The sequence below is a fragment of the Oncorhynchus masou genome, chromosome 27, assembly GCF_036934945.1.
Source record: "Oncorhynchus masou masou isolate Uvic2021 chromosome 27, UVic_Omas_1.1, whole genome shotgun sequence".
Lineage (NCBI taxonomy): Eukaryota > Metazoa > Chordata > Actinopteri > Salmoniformes > Salmonidae > Oncorhynchus > Oncorhynchus masou.
Window position 1 is genome coordinate 79,856 of NC_088238.1, and position 15,216 is coordinate 95,071.

The 15,216-nt window shown below is 49.2% G+C and overlaps 1 pseudogene; it reads left to right on the plus strand.

The window, feature by feature from the left end:
* The window catches only part of LOC135515548 (serine/threonine-protein kinase B-raf-like), a 306,564-nt pseudogene that overhangs the window by 32,245 nt on the left and 259,103 nt on the right, over positions 1-15,216 (plus strand).

Sequence of the window (15,216 nt, forward strand, 5' to 3'; positions counted from 1 at the left end):
TGTCCCAGTTCTATCCTGTATGTTGGGTCTCTAGTGTCCCAGTTCTATCCTGTATGTTGGGTCTCTGCTAGTGTCCCAGTTCTATCCTGTATGTTGGGTCTCTAGTGTCCCAGTTCTATCCTGTATGTTGGGTCTCTGCTAGTGTCCCAGTTCTATCCTGTATGTTGGGTCTCTGCTAGTGTCCCAGTTCTATCCTGTATGTTGGGTCTCTAGTGTCCCAGTTCTATCCTGTATGTTGGGTCTCTGCTAGTGTCCCAGTTCTATCCTGTATGTTGGGTCTCTGCTAGTGTCCCAGTTCTATCCTGTATGTTGGGTCTCTAGTGTCCCAGTTCTATCCTGTATGTTGGGTCTCTGCTAGTGTCCCAGTTCTATCCTGTATGTTGGGTCTCTAGTGTCCCAGTTCTATCCTGTATGTTGGGTCTCTGCTAGTGTCCCAGTTCTATCCTGTATGTTGGGTCTCTAGTGTCCCAGTTCTATCCTGTATGTTGGGTCTCTAGTGTCCCAGTTCTATCCTGTATGTTGGGTCTCTACTAGTGTCCCAGTTCTATCCTGTATGTTGGGTCTCTGCTAGTGTCCCAGTTCTATCCTGTATGTTGGGTCTCTGCTAGTGTCCCAGTTCTATCCTGTATGTTGGGTCTCTGCTAGTGTCCCAGTTCTATCCTGTATGTTGGGTCTCTGCTAGTGTCCCAGTTCTATCCTGTATGTTGGGTCTCTAGTGTCCCAGTTCTATCCTGTATGTTGGGTCTCTAGTGTCCCAGTTCTATCCTGTATGTTGGGTCTCTAGTGTCCCAGTTCTATCCTGTATGTTGGGTCTCTGCTAGTGTCCCAGTTCTATCCTGTATGTTGGGTCTCTAGTGTCCCAGTTCTATCCTGTATGTTGGGTCTCTAGTGTCCCAGTTCTATCCTGTATGTTGGGTCTCTACTAGTGTCCCAGTTCTATCCTGTATGTTGGGTCTCTGCTAGTGTCCCAGTTCTATCCTGTATGTTGGGTCTCTGCTAGTGTCCCAGTTCTATCCTGTATGTTGGGTCTCTGCTAGTGTCCCAGTTCTATCCTGTATGTTGGGTCTCTGCTAGTGTCCCAGTTCTATGCTGTATGTTGGGTCTCTGCTAGTGTCCCAGTTCTATCCTGTATGTTGGGTCTCTAGTGTCCCAGTTCTATCCTGTATGTTGGGTCTCTAGTGTCCCAGTTCTATCCTGTGTGTTGGGTCTCTAGTGTCCCAGTTCTATCCTGTATGTTGGGTCTCTGCTAGTGTCCCAGTTCTATCCTGTATGTTGGGTCTCTACTAGTGTCCCAGTTCTATCCTGTATGTTGCGTCTCTAGTGTCCCAGTTCTATCCTGTATGTTGGGTCTCTGCTAGTGTCCCAGTTCTATCCTGTATGTTGGGTCTCTGCTAGTGTCCCAGTTCTATCCTGTATGTTGGGTCTCTAGTGTCCCAGTTCTATCCTGTATGTTGGTTCTCTGCTAGTGTCCCAGTTCTATCCTGTATGTTGGGTCTCTGCTAGTGTCCCAGTTCTATCCTGTATGTTGTGTCTCTGCTAGTGTCCCAGTTCTATCCTGTATGTTGGGTCTCTGCTAGTGTCCCAGTTCTATCCTGTATGTTGGGTCTCTGCTAGTGTCCCAGTTCTATCCTGTATGTTGGGTCTCTAGTGTCCCAGTTCTATCCTGTATGTTGGGTCTCTGCTAGTGTCCCAGTTCTATCCTGTATGTTGGGTCTCTGCTAGTGTCCCAGTTCTATCCTGTATGTTGGGTCTCTAGTGTCCCAGTTCTATCCTGTATGTTGGGTCTCTAGTGTCCCAGTTCTATCCTGTATGTTGGGTCTCTAGTGTCCCAGTTCTATCCTGTATGTTGGGTCTCTAGTGTCCCAGTTCTATCCTGTATGTTGGGTCTCTAGTGTCCCAGTTCTATTCTGTATGTTGGGTCTCTACTAGTGTCCCAGTTCTATCCTGTATGTTGGTTCTCTGCTAGTGTCCCAGTTCTATCCTGTATGTTGGGTCTCTAGTGTCCCAGTTCTATCCTGTATGTTGGGTCTCTACTAGTGTCCCAGTTCTATCCTGTATGTTGGGTCTCTGCTAGTGTCCCAGTTCTATCCTGTATGTTGGGTCTCTACTAGTGTCCCAGTTCTATCCTGTATGTTGGGTCTCTACTAGTGTCCCAGTTCTATCCTGTATGTTGGGTCTCTACTAGTGTCCCAGTTCTATCCTGTATGTTGGGTCTCTGCTAGTGTCCCAGTTCTATCCTGTATGTTTGGTCTCTGCTAGTGTCCCAGTTCTATCCTGTATGTTGGGTCTCTAGTGTCCCAGTTCTATCCTGTATGTTGGGTCTCTAGTGTCCCAGTTCTATCCTGTATGTTGGGTCTCTGCTAGTGTCCCAGTTCTATCCTGTATGTTGGGTCTCTGCTAGTGTCCCAGTTCTATCCTGTATGTTGGGTCTCTAGTGTCCCAGTTCTATCCTGTATGTTGGTTCTCTGCTAGTGTCCCAGTTCTATCCTGTATGTTGGGTCTCTACTAGTGTCCCAGTTCTATCCTGTATGTTGGGTCTCTAGTGTCCCAGTTCTATCCTGTATGTTGGGTCTCTAGTGTCCCAGTTCTATCCTGTATGTTGGGTCTCTGCTAGTGTCCCAGTTCTATCCTGTATGTTGGTTCTCTGCTAGTGTCCCAGTTCTATCCTGTATGTTAGGTCTCTAGTGTCCCAGTTCTATCCTGTATGTTGGGTCTCTAGTGTCCCAGTTCTATCCTGTATGTTGGTTCTCTAGTGTCCCAGTTCTATCCTGTATGTTGGGTCTCTAGTGTCCCAGTTCTATCCTGTATGTTGGGTCTCTAGTGTCCCAGTTCTATCCTGTATGTTGGGTCTCTGCTAGTGTCCCAGTTCTATCCTGTATGTTGGGTCTCTAGTGTCCCAGTTCTATCCTGTATGTTGGTTCTCTGCTGCAGTTTGCTGCTGGTGTCGAAGTTCTTTGAGCACCACCCCATCACCCAGGAGGAGGTGTCGTCAGAGGGCACCACCCCCGTGTCCGAGGCCTACCCGTCACTGCCCCCGTCCGACTCCACCGGGTGAGTCTCACAGCTGTCCTGATCTCACCTCGGCACAGTCGATTGCAAAGGAGACTAGGAAAGGAAGCCATTTTTGAAGACTACTGAAACACAAACTTGATAATCTTATATCAAATCAAAATCAAATCAAATCGATGGTGTTTTGATTGATTATATCTCGCGAGATTCAATGTAGAGTGGAATCTCTGCTAATGCTGTAACACATGTCCCCAGTGAGATGAGCCACAGGTCCCCAGTGAGATGAGCCACATGTCCCCAGTGAGATGAGCCACAGGTCCCCAGTGAGATGAGCCACAGGTCCCCAGTGAGATGAGCCACAGGTCCCCAGTGAGATGAGCCACAGGTCCCCAGTGAGATGAGCCACAGGTCCCCAGTGAGATGAGCCACAGGTCCCCAGTGAGATGAGCCACAGGTCCCCAGTGAGATGAGCCACAGGTCCCCAGTGAGATGAGCCACAGGTCCCCAGTGAGATGTGCCACAGGTCCCCAGTGAGATGAGCCACAGGTCCCCAGTGAGATGAGCCACATGTCCCCAGTGAGAAGTGACACATGTCCCCAGTGAGAAGTGACACATGTCCCCAGTGAGAAGTGACACATGTCCCCAGTGAGATGAGCCACAGGTCTCCAGTGAGATGAGCCACAGGTCTCCAGTGAGATGAGCCACAGGTCTCCAGTGAGATGTGCCACAGGTCCCCAGTGAGATGAGCCACAGGTCCCCAGTGAGATGAGCCACAGGTCCCCAGTGAGATGAGCCACAGGTCCCCAGTGAGATGAGATGAGCCACAGGTCTCCAGTGAGATGTGCCACAGGTCCCCAGTGAGATGAGCCACAGGTCCCCCAGTGAGATGAGCCACAGGTCCCCAGTGAGATGAGCCACAGGTCCCCAGTGAGATGAGCCACAGGTCCCCAGTGAGATGAGCCACAGGTCCCCAGTGAGATGAGCCACAGGTCCCCAGTGAGATGAGCCACAGGTCTCCAGTGAGATGAGCCACAGGTCCCCAGTGAGATGAGATGAGCCACAGGTCCCCAGTGAGATGAGCCACAGGTCCCCAGTGAGATGAGATGAGCCACAGGTCCTCAGTGAGATGAGCCACAGGTCTCCAGTGAGATGAGCCACAGGTCCCCAGTGAGATGAGCCACAGGTCTCCAGTGAGATGAGCCACAGGTCCCCAGTGAGATGTGCCACAGGTCTCCAGTGAGATGAGCCACAGGTCCCCAGTGAGATGTGCCACAGGTCCCCAGTGAGATGAGCCACAGGTCCCCAGTGAGATGAGCCACAGGTCCCCAGTGAGATGAGCCACAGGTCCCCAGTGAGATGAGCCACAGGTCCCCAGTGAGATGAGCCACAGGTCCCCAGTGAGATGAGCCACAGGTCCCCAGTGAGATGAGCCACAGGTCCCCAGTGAGAAGTGACACAGGTCCCCAGTGAGATGAGCCACAGGTCCCCAGTGAGATGAGCCACAGGTCCCCAGTGAGATGAGCCACAGGTCCCCAGTGAGATGAGCCACATGTCCCCAGTGAGAAGTGACACATGTCCCCAGTGAGAAGTGACACATGTCCCCAGTGAGAAGTGACACATGTCCCCAGTGAGATGAGCCACAGGTCTCCAGTGAGATGAGCCACAGGTCTCCAGTGAGATGAGCCACAGGTCTCCAGTGAGATGTGCCACAGGTCCCCAGTGAGATGAGCCACAGGTCCCCAGTGAGATGAGCCACAGGTCCCCAGTGAGATGAGCCACAGGTCCCCAGTGAGATGAGATGAGCCACAGGTCTCCAGTGAGATGTGCCACAGGTCCCCAGTGAGATGAGCCACAGGTCCCCAGTGAGATGAGCCACAGGTCCCCAGTGAGATGAGCCACAGGTCCCCAGTGAGATGAGCCACAGGTCCCCAGTGAGATGAGCCACAGGTCCCCAGTGAGATGAGCCACAGGTCCCCAGTGAGATGAGCCACAGGTCTCCAGTGAGATGAGCCACAGGTCCCCAGTGAGATGAGATGAGCCACAGGTCCCCAGTGAGATGAGCCACAGGTCCCCAGTGAGATGAGATGAGCCACAGGTCCTCAGTGAGATGAGCCACAGGTCTCCAGTGAGATGAGCCACAGGTCCCCAGTGAGATGAGCCACAGGTCTCCAGTGAGATGAGCCACAGGTCTCCAGTGAGATGAGCCACAGGTCCCCAGTGAGATGTGCCACAGGTCTCCAGTGAGATGAGCCACAGGTCCCCAGTGAGATGTGCCACAGGTCCCCAGTGAGATGAGCCACAGGTCCCCAGTGAGATGAGCCACAGGTCCCCAGTGAGATGAGCCACAGGTCCCCAGTGAGATGAGCCACAGGTCCCCAGTGAGATGAGCCACAGGTCCCCAGTGAGATGAGCCACAGGTCCCCAGTGAGATGAGCCACAGGTCCCCAGTGAGAAGTGACACAGGTCCCCAGTGAGATGAGCCACAGGTCCCCAGTGAGATGAGCCACAGGTCCCCAGTGAGATGAGCCACAGGTCCCCAGTGAGATGAGCCACAGGTCCCCAGTGAGAAGTGACACATGTCCCCAGTGAGAAGTGACACATGTCCCCAGTGAGAAGTGACACATGTCCCCAGTGAAAAGTGACACATGTCCCCAGTGAGATGAGCCACAGGTCTCCAGTGAGATGAGCCACAGGTCTCCAGTGAGATGAGCCACAGGTCTCCAGTGAGATGTGCCACAGGTCCCCAGTGAGATGAGCCACAGGTCCCCAGTGAGATGAGCCACAGGTCCCCAGTGAGAAGTGACACATGTCCCCAGTGAGATGAGCCACAGGTCTCCAGTGAGATGAGCCACAGGTCTCCAGTGAGATGAGCCACAGGTCTCCAGTGAGATGTGCCACAGGTCCCCAGTGAGATGAGCCACAGGTCCCCAGTGAGATGAGCCACAGGTCCCCAGTGAGATGAGCCACAGGTCCCCAGTGAGATGATGAGCCACAGGTCTCCAGTGAGATGTGCCACAGGTCCCCAGTGAGATGAGCCACAGGTCCCCAGTGAGATGAGCCACAGGTCCCCAGTGAGATGAGCCACAGGTCCCCAGTGAGATGAGCCACAGGTCCCCAGTGAGATGAGCCACAGGTCCCCAGTGAGATGAGCCACAGGTCCCCAGTGAGATGAGCCACAGGTCTCCAGTGAGATGAGCCACAGGTCCCCAGTGAGATGAGATGAGCCACAGGTCCCCAGTGAGATGAGCCACAGGTCCCCAGTGAGATGAGATGAGCCACAGGTCCTCAGTGAGATGAGCCACAGGTCTCCAGTGAGATGAGCCACAGGTCCCCAGTGAGATGAGCCACAGGTCTCCAGTGAGATGAGCCACAGGTCTCCAGTGAGATGAGCCACAGGTCCCCAGTGAGATGTGCCACAGGTCTCCAGTGAGATGAGCCACAGGTCCCCAGTGAGATGTGCCACAGGTCCCCAGTGAGATGAGCCACAGGTCCCCAGTGAGATGAGCCACAGGTCCCCAGTGAGATGAGCCACAGGTCCCCAGTGAGATGAGCCACAGGTCCCCAGTGAGATGAGCCACAGGTCCCCAGTGAGAAGTGACACAGGTCCCCAGTGAGAAGTGACACAGGTCCCCAGTGAGATGAGCCACAGGTCCCCAGTGAGATGAGCCACAGGTCCCCAGTGAGATGAGCCACAGGTCCCCAGTGAGATGAGCCACAGGTCCCCAGTGAGAAGTGACACATGTCCCCAGTCCAGAAGTGACCATGTCCCCATGACACATGTCCCCAGTGAGAAGTGACACATGTCCCCAGTGAGATGAGCCACACCAGATGAGCCACAGGTCTCCAGTGAGATGAGCCACAGGTCTCCAGTGAGATGTGCCACAGGTCCCCAGTGAGATGAGCCACAGGTCCCCAGTGAGATGAGCCACAGGTCCCCAGTGAGATGAGCCACAGGTCTCCAGTGAGATGAGATGAGCCACTGGTCCCCAGTGAGATGAGCCACAGGTCCCCAGTGAGATGAGCCACAGGTCCCCAGTGAGATGAGCCACAGGTCCCCAGTGAGATGAGCCACAGGTCCCCAGTGAGATGAGCCACAGGTCCCCAGTGAGATGATCCTCCCCTCTTAACTGCTCTCTGAACCCAGGTTCCTGTCCCCATCTAAGTCCATCTCCATCCCCCCCCAGAGTTTCAACCCCCATCCTCCCTGACCACTGACCTCTCTCTCTCTGACCCCCAGGTCCATGTGCCACGCCAGCGTGTCCCCGTCCATCTCCATCCCCCCCAGAGTTTCAACCCCCATCCTCCCTGACCACTGACCTCTCTCTCTCTGACCCCCAGGTCCCTGTGCCACGCCAGCGTGTCCCCGTCCAAATCCATCCCCATCCCCCAGAATTTCAGGCCCGGAGAAGAGGACCACAGGAACCAGTTTGGACAGAGAGACCGCTCGTCCTCCGCTCCCAACGTCCACATCAACACCATCGAACCCGTCAACATAGACGTGAGTCCAATATCCCCTTTTTGTCTGTGTGTCCGATGGCTCAGACACTCCCCTGCTGGAGACAAGTAGTACTGCTACTGTAGAATGTGTATGTGGCAGCACTAGTGAAGGGGTGCTCATCTGGGTCGAGTCGTGTTCTGTAATTCTTGGCCAAATACAACATGGTAATCATACCTTTTTTATTTTAAGCAGGCAAGTCGGTTAAGAACAAATTCTTATTTACGTTGACGGCCTACACCGGTCCAAACCCGGACGACGCTGGTCCTATGGGACTCCCTGTCACGGAATGTTGTGATACAGCCCGGAATCGAACCAGGGTGTCTGTAGTGACGCCTCTAGCGCTGAGATGTAGTGCCTTAGATCGCTGCAACACTCGGGAGCCCCTTAAGGAGGAAATGACAGCATTTTTTGTTTTAGCAATGTGAAATCTTTTCATATTCACCACAGCAAGAACAGTGCCCTTTTATGGTCATTTCACGTTGTCATACATTTATAGAATGTTTGGGCATTTCAGACCTTATTAGGAAGTGCATACAGGTCGTGACGGCAGTCATGACGATAGCTGCTCAGCAAAACTCCATTCTTTGGTAGCTAGTTACCAAATGTTTTTTTTACATTATTAAGCTTGAAAAGCTGGTCAATGGTTGTTTCCCGAACACAGACATTTCTGACAAGCGAGCACTTGGTCACATGGCCATTTTCACATTTTCATTCATGTTTGGGCATTTGTGAAAATCCTATAGCAATATAGAGGGAAAGTGGCCGTGCGTTTGGACGACTAGTAGACACTGCAGTAAATGAAACAGCTGTCTCGTCCAGGACCAGAGTCTACGCAGACTGGGGCCCCAGAGCCAATCAGAACTACAGTAGGCTTATATACAAACAAGCCATTTGCACAGAGGCCTGTCATCATTCACTTTGAACTGGACTGTGTGTTTACAGGCAGTAGGGCCTGTCATCATTCACTATGAACTGGACTGTGTGTTTACAGGCAGTAGGGCCTGTCATCATTCACTATGAACTGGACTGTGTGTTTACAGGAAGTAGGGCCTGTCATCATTCACTATGAACTGGACTGTGTGTTTACAGGCAGTAGGGCCTGTCATCATTCACTATGAACTGGACTGTGTGTTTACAGGCAGTAGGACCTGTCATCATTCACTATGAACTGGACTGTGTGTTTACAGGCAGTAGGACCTGTCATCATTCACTATGAACTGGACTGTGTGTTTACAGGCAGTAGGGCCTGGCATCATTCACTATGAACTGGACTGTGTGTTTACAGGCAGTAGGGCCTGTCATCATTCACTATGAACTGGACTGTGTGTTTACAGGCAGTAGGGCCTGTCATCATTCACTATGAACTGGACTGTGTGTTTACAGGCAGTAGGGCCTGTCATCATTCACTATGAACTGGACTGTGTGTTTACAGGCAGTAGGGCCTGTCATCATTCACTATGAACTGGACTGTGTGTTTACAGGCAGTAGGGCCTGTCATCATTCACTATGAACTGTGTGTTTACAGACAGTAGGTCCTGTCATCATTCACTTTGGACTGTGTTTACAGGCAGTAGGACCTGTCATCAACTAGATACTGTGTGTTTACATCAGCCATGTTATTTGCTGACTTACAGGAAGTGATCATCATTGGCCTTGCTAGTTTGATTATATTGTCACTCATCATTCCTTGAAGACGAATGTAACTGGGGGGTTTTTTGTCCAAAATATTGAGCCATTGAAACTGAGACAGTGCATTCACTATGAACTGGACGGTTTCAGGCAGTAGGGCCTGTCATTTACAACCTGTGTGTTTAGCAATATGTTTTGGGACTACCAAGAAATGTATTAGTTTATTATATTAATCATACATTGAACTACATCCATCTGTTCTCCATCAACTGACCTTTTAGTGTACATCATAACATTTTGAGTCAAATATTATTATTATTATTATTACCTATTTATAAAACCTCTTTAATAAAGTTGGTTTTGTATACATAAACTGGGAATTTTATATTTTTCTATATAATATATATAATTTTATGAAAACAGTGTTGACTGGTTAAGTGTTATACAAGCTACCAAGATATAACCCAATCTGCATCATTCACTATGAACTGGAATCTGAGATGACTAGGCAGTCTTCATCAGTATTGTGATTCTCTGTTGTTTACAGGCAGTCTCTGTCATTATCTATGAACTCTGTCTTTACTCTCTCTAGGGCCTGTCATTATTCTCTATGAACTCTGTCTGTTTACAGGCAGTAGGACCTCTCATCATTCACTATGAACTCTGTGTGTTTACAGGCAGTCTCTCTCTGTCTCATCATTCACTATGAACTGGACTGTCTTTACAGGCTGTCTCTCTCATCATTCTCTGAACTGGACTGTGTGTTTACAGGCAGTAGGGCTCTGTCATCATTCACTATGAACTGGACTGTCTGTTTACTCTAGGGCCTGTCATCATTCACTATGAACTGGACTGTGTCTTTCAGGCAGTAGGGCCTGTCTATTCACTATGAACTGGACTGTGTGTCTACTCTAGGGCCTGTCATCATTCACTATGAACTGGACTGTGTTTACAGGCAGTAGGGTCTGTCATCATTCACTATGAACTGTGTGTTTCTCAGTCTCCTGTCATCATTCACTATGAACTGTGTGTTTACACACAGTAGGTCCTGTCATCATTCACTATGAACTGTGTGTTTACAGACAGTAGGTCCTGTCATCATTCACTATGAACTGTGTGTTTACAGACAGTAGGTCCTGTCATCATTCACTTTGGCTCCGTGTTTTTAGCTCGCTACATAACTAGATACTCTAGCCTATCAGCCATGTTATTGCTGACTTGTGATCATTTGGCCTTGCTAGTTTGATTATATTGTCACTCTCAACCTTAGACGAATGTAACTGGGGGGTTTTTTGTCCAAAATATTGAGCCATTGAAACTGAGACAGTGCATTCCTTACGGTATCAGGCCCGCTGTCATTTACAACCCGATAGCAATATGTTTTGGGACTACCAAGAAATGTATTAGTTTATTATATTAATCATACATTGAACTACATCCATCTGTTCTGCCATCAATGCCTTTTAGTGTACATCATAACATTTTGAGTCAAATATTATTATTATTAATATTATTACCTATTTTTAAAACCTCTTTAATAAAGTTGGTTTTTTATATAATATTTATCATTTTATGAAAACAGTGTTGACTGTTTAAGTGTTATACAAGCTACCAAGATATAACCCAATCTGTAGCGTTGGAATCTGAGATGACTAGCAGTCTTCTCAGTATTGTGATTCTCTGTTATTTCCTCTCTCTCTCTCTCTCTCTCTCTCTCTCTCTCTCTCTCTCTCTCTCTCTCTCTCTGTCTCTCTCTCTCTCTCTCTCTCTCTCTCTGTCTCTCTCTCTCTCTCTCTCTCTCTCTCTCTCTCTCTCTCTCTCTCTCTCTCTCTCTCTCTCTCTCTCTCTCTCTCTCTCTCTCTCTCTCTCTCTCTCTGTCTCTGTCTCTCTCTCTCTCTCTCTCTCTCTCTCTCTCTCTCTCTCTCTCTCTCTCTCTCTCTCTCTCTGTCTCTCTCTCTCTGTCTCTCTCTCTCTGTCTCTCTCTCGCTCTCTCTGTCTCTTTCTTTCTTTCAGGACTTGATTCGAGACCAAGGTTTACAGAGATCAGAAGGAGGTAAGGAAGCTATCATCATCACTAATTCAATCAACAAGTCCCCCCACCACCACCACCACCCCCATATCCTGCATCTGTGTTCTCTTTCTCTCTTGTTTTACAAGATCCTCGAAACTCATTTTGTCCGTTCAGAATTCTAATTCTACTAGTCTTGTTGATGCATATTTAGAATATTTGTCCTTAGACTGTAAAACTCTGTCCCTTTTTAAGGAGACTTCCCCTTTAAGAGAGCCATCTACCCTTTTTATTCCCCTAACATTCTCTGATTTCTACTGCCCATCCATGCTCCCTCTGAAAGAGTGTAGACTACTTACTATAGGGCCAGTCTCAAATGGTACCCTATTCCCTATCTAGTGCACTACTTTTCGCCAGTGATAATGTGTGGAAAAACTCCCTAACTTTCTACTGGTCCACGGAGACAGATTCATGCATTCTCCTCGTTGGCACTCATTGGGCTCTGGCCAGAAGTAGAGCACAGTACAGCGACTAGGCGTCCATTTTGGATCGGGCCTACAGTAGGTACCATAGAGAAGTGGGCCCAGTAGCTGGTCTTCAGGGCCAGTGATCCTGCTGTGTCTGTCTCTCTTCCCCTCCTCCTGCAGCCCCCCCCTTGCAGACCCACCCACCCGCCCGCTGCTTGAAGAAGCACCGAACACGGATCTCAAGCCCCCTCCTATACTCCTACCCCAATGACATAGTCTTTGATTTTGAGTCCGAGCCTGTGTTCCGAGGTAGCTAGGTCTCTGTGGCGTGCCTCTGTGTGTGGTATTGTGGTGTGTGTGTGTGTATTGTGGTGATGTGTATGTGTGTGTGTGTCCTCACCTCCCACCTGTGTTTTGGCCCCCACTGTCTTGTCTGTGTTTCGCTCTTCACTCTCTTTCCTTATGTTTTCTCTCACTACCATAATCCCTCACACTGTCACTACCGCCCCCCCTTTCCGTCTGCTTCCAAAACTCTCATATGGGAGGGTTTTTGTGTTTCAGGGCCTGTGTCCACAAAGCTCTAGGATCTGCCCGTATATTCTGATTCATTCTGATCTAGAAGGGAAAACCGATCCTACCGATCCTTTGGATCCAGGCTCTGATCAGGGAATAGGAAAATACACTATAGATGTATAGAACATTATATAAATGTCCTCAGAACTGACATACCATGTAACAGTGTTGACAGTGTAATGTGTTGACTGACTGTAGTTGACTGACTGTAGTTGACGGTGTAATGTGTTGACTGACTAGTTGACAGTGTAATGTGTTGACTGACTGTGTTGATGGTGTAATGTGTTGACTGACTAGTTGTAATGTGTTGACTGACTAGTCGATGGTGTAATGTGTTGACTGACTAGTGGTGTACTGTGTTGATGGTGTAATGTGTTGACTGACTAGTTGACGGTGTACTGTGTTGACTGACTGTAGTGTAATGTGTTGACTGTAGTTGACGGTGTAAGTGGTGTAATGGTGTACTGTAGTTGATAGTGTACTGTGTTGATGGTGTAATGTGTTGACTGACTGTAGTTGACGGTGTACTGTGTACTGTGTTGATGGTGTAATGTGTTGACTGACTGTAGTCAGTGTAATGTGTTGACTTACTGTGTGTGGTGTAATGTGTTGACTGACTGTAGTCGATGGTATAATGTGTGTATGGTGTAATGTGTTGACTGGTATGTAATGTGTGACTGTGTTGATGGTGACTATAGTTGACAGTGTAATGTGTTGACTGACTGTAGTTGACGGTGTACTGTGTTGACTGACTGTAGTTGAATGTGTTGACTGACTGTAGTTGACAGTGTAATGTGTTGACTGACTGTAGTTGACTGTAGTTGACAGTGTAATATATTCACTACCTTCCAGTGTGAGTAGGTTGTTGTCTTTATAATGTATTGTTGGAAGCCACATTGAGATGTATTGGTTATAAAGTAGAGGATGCCGTTAAAGTACTACATTACCCAGAGTTCCCTACTGCACCAGGCACCTCCCCCCATCTCAGCAACACCCTCTCCTTCACACACCGGTGGCACTGATGGTTTCCTCTAAACTGACGGCTTCTACGGTTGAGGCTCGATGGAGGATTTGACAGGTTAGGGAGAAGTTGTTAGGTTAGGGAGAAGTTGACGGGTTAGGGAGAAGTTGACAGGTTAGGTTGAGGGTTAGGGAGAAGTTGACAGGTTAGGGAGAAGTTGACGGGTTAGGGAGAAGTTGACAGGTTAGGGAGAAGTTGACGGGTTAGGGAGAAGTTGACAGGTTAGGGAGAAGTTGACGGGTTAGGGAGAAGTTGACGGGTTAGGGAGAAGTTGACAGGTTAGGGAGAAGTTGACAGGTTAGGGAGAAGTTGACAGGTTAGGGAGAAGTTGACAGGTTAGGGAGAAGTTGATAGGTTGGGTTAGGGAGAAGTTGACAGGTTAGGGAGAAGTTGACAGGTTAGGGAGAAGTTGACAGGTTAGGGAGAAGTTGACGGGTTAGGGAGAAGTTGACAGGTTGGGGAGAAGTTGACAGGTTAGGTTAGGGAGAAGTTGACAGGCGGGTTAGGGAGAAGTTGACAGGTTAGGGGAGAAGTTGACAGGTTAGGGAGAAGTTGACAGGTTAGGGAGAAGTTGACAGGTTGGGGAGAAGTTGACAGGTTAGGTTAGGGAGAAGTTGCGGGTTAGGGAGAAGTTGACAGGTTAGGGAGAAGTTGACAGGTTAGGTTAGGGAGAAGTTGACAGGTTAGGGAGAAGTTGACAGGTTAGGGAGAAGTTGACGTGTTAGGGAGAAGTTGACAGGTTAGGGAGAAGTTGACGTGTTAGGGGTTAGGGGAGAAGTTGACAGGTTAGGAATTAAAGGAGAAGTTGACGGGTTAGGGAGAAGTTGACAGGTTAGGGAGAAGTTGACAGGTTAGGGAGAAGTTGACAGGTTAGGGAGAAGTTGACAGGTTAGGGAGAAGTTGACAGGTTGGAGTTGACAGGTTGGGGAGAAGTTGACAGGTTGGGAGAAGGACGGGAGGGAGTTGACAGGTTGGGTTGGGGAGAAGTTGACAGGTTGGGTTGACAGGTTAAGGGAGAAGTTGACAGGTTGGGTTAGGGAGAAGTTGACAGGTTGGAAGTTAGGCAGAGGTTGACAGGTTGGGTTGGGGAGTTGGGTTAGGGAGAAGTTGGGTTGGGGAGAAGTTGACAGGTTGGGAAGGGAGAAGTTGACAGGTTGGGTTAGGGAGAAGTTGACAGGTTGGGTTAGGGGAGAAGTTGACAGGTTGGGTTAGGGAGAAGTTGACAGGTTGGGTTAGGGAGAAGTTGACAGGTTAGGTTAGGGAGAAGTTGACAGGTTGGGTTAGGGAAGAGAAAAGTTACGGGTTAGGGACAGGTTGGGTTAGGGAGAAGTTGATAGGTTGGGTTGTGGGTTAGGGAGAAGTTGACGGGTTAGGGAGAAGTTGACAGGTTAGGAGAATCAGGTTCAGGTTAGGGAGAAGTTGACAGGTTAGGAGAATCAGGTTCAGGTTAGGGAGAAGTTGACGGGTTAGGGAGAATCAGGTTCAGGTTAGGGAGAAGTTGACGGGTTAGGGAATCAGGTTCAGGTTAGGGAGAATCAGGTTCGGGTTAGGGAGAAGTTGTTAGGTTAGGAGAATCAGGTTCAGGTTAGGAGAAGTTGACGGTTAGGAGAATTGTTAGGTTAGGAGAATCAGGTTCAGGTTAGGGAGAAGTTGACGGGTTAGGAGAATCAGGTTGACAGGTTAGGAGAATCAGGTTAGGTTAGGGAGAAGTTGACGGGTTGGGTTAGGGAGAAGTTGACAGGTTAGGAGAAAGTTGACAGGTTAGGGAGAAGCTGACGGGTTAAGCGGGTTGACGGGGAGAAGCTGACAGGTTAGGGAGAATCAGGTTAGGTTAGGGAGAAGCTGACGTGGCGGGTTAGGGAGAAGCTGACAGGTTGGGAGAATCAGGTTCAGGTTAGGGAGAAGTTGACAGGTTAGGAGAATCAGGTTCAGGTTAGGGAGAAGTTGACAGGTTAGGAGAATCAGGTTCAGGTTAGGGAGAAGTTGACAGGTTGGGAGAATCAGGTTCAGG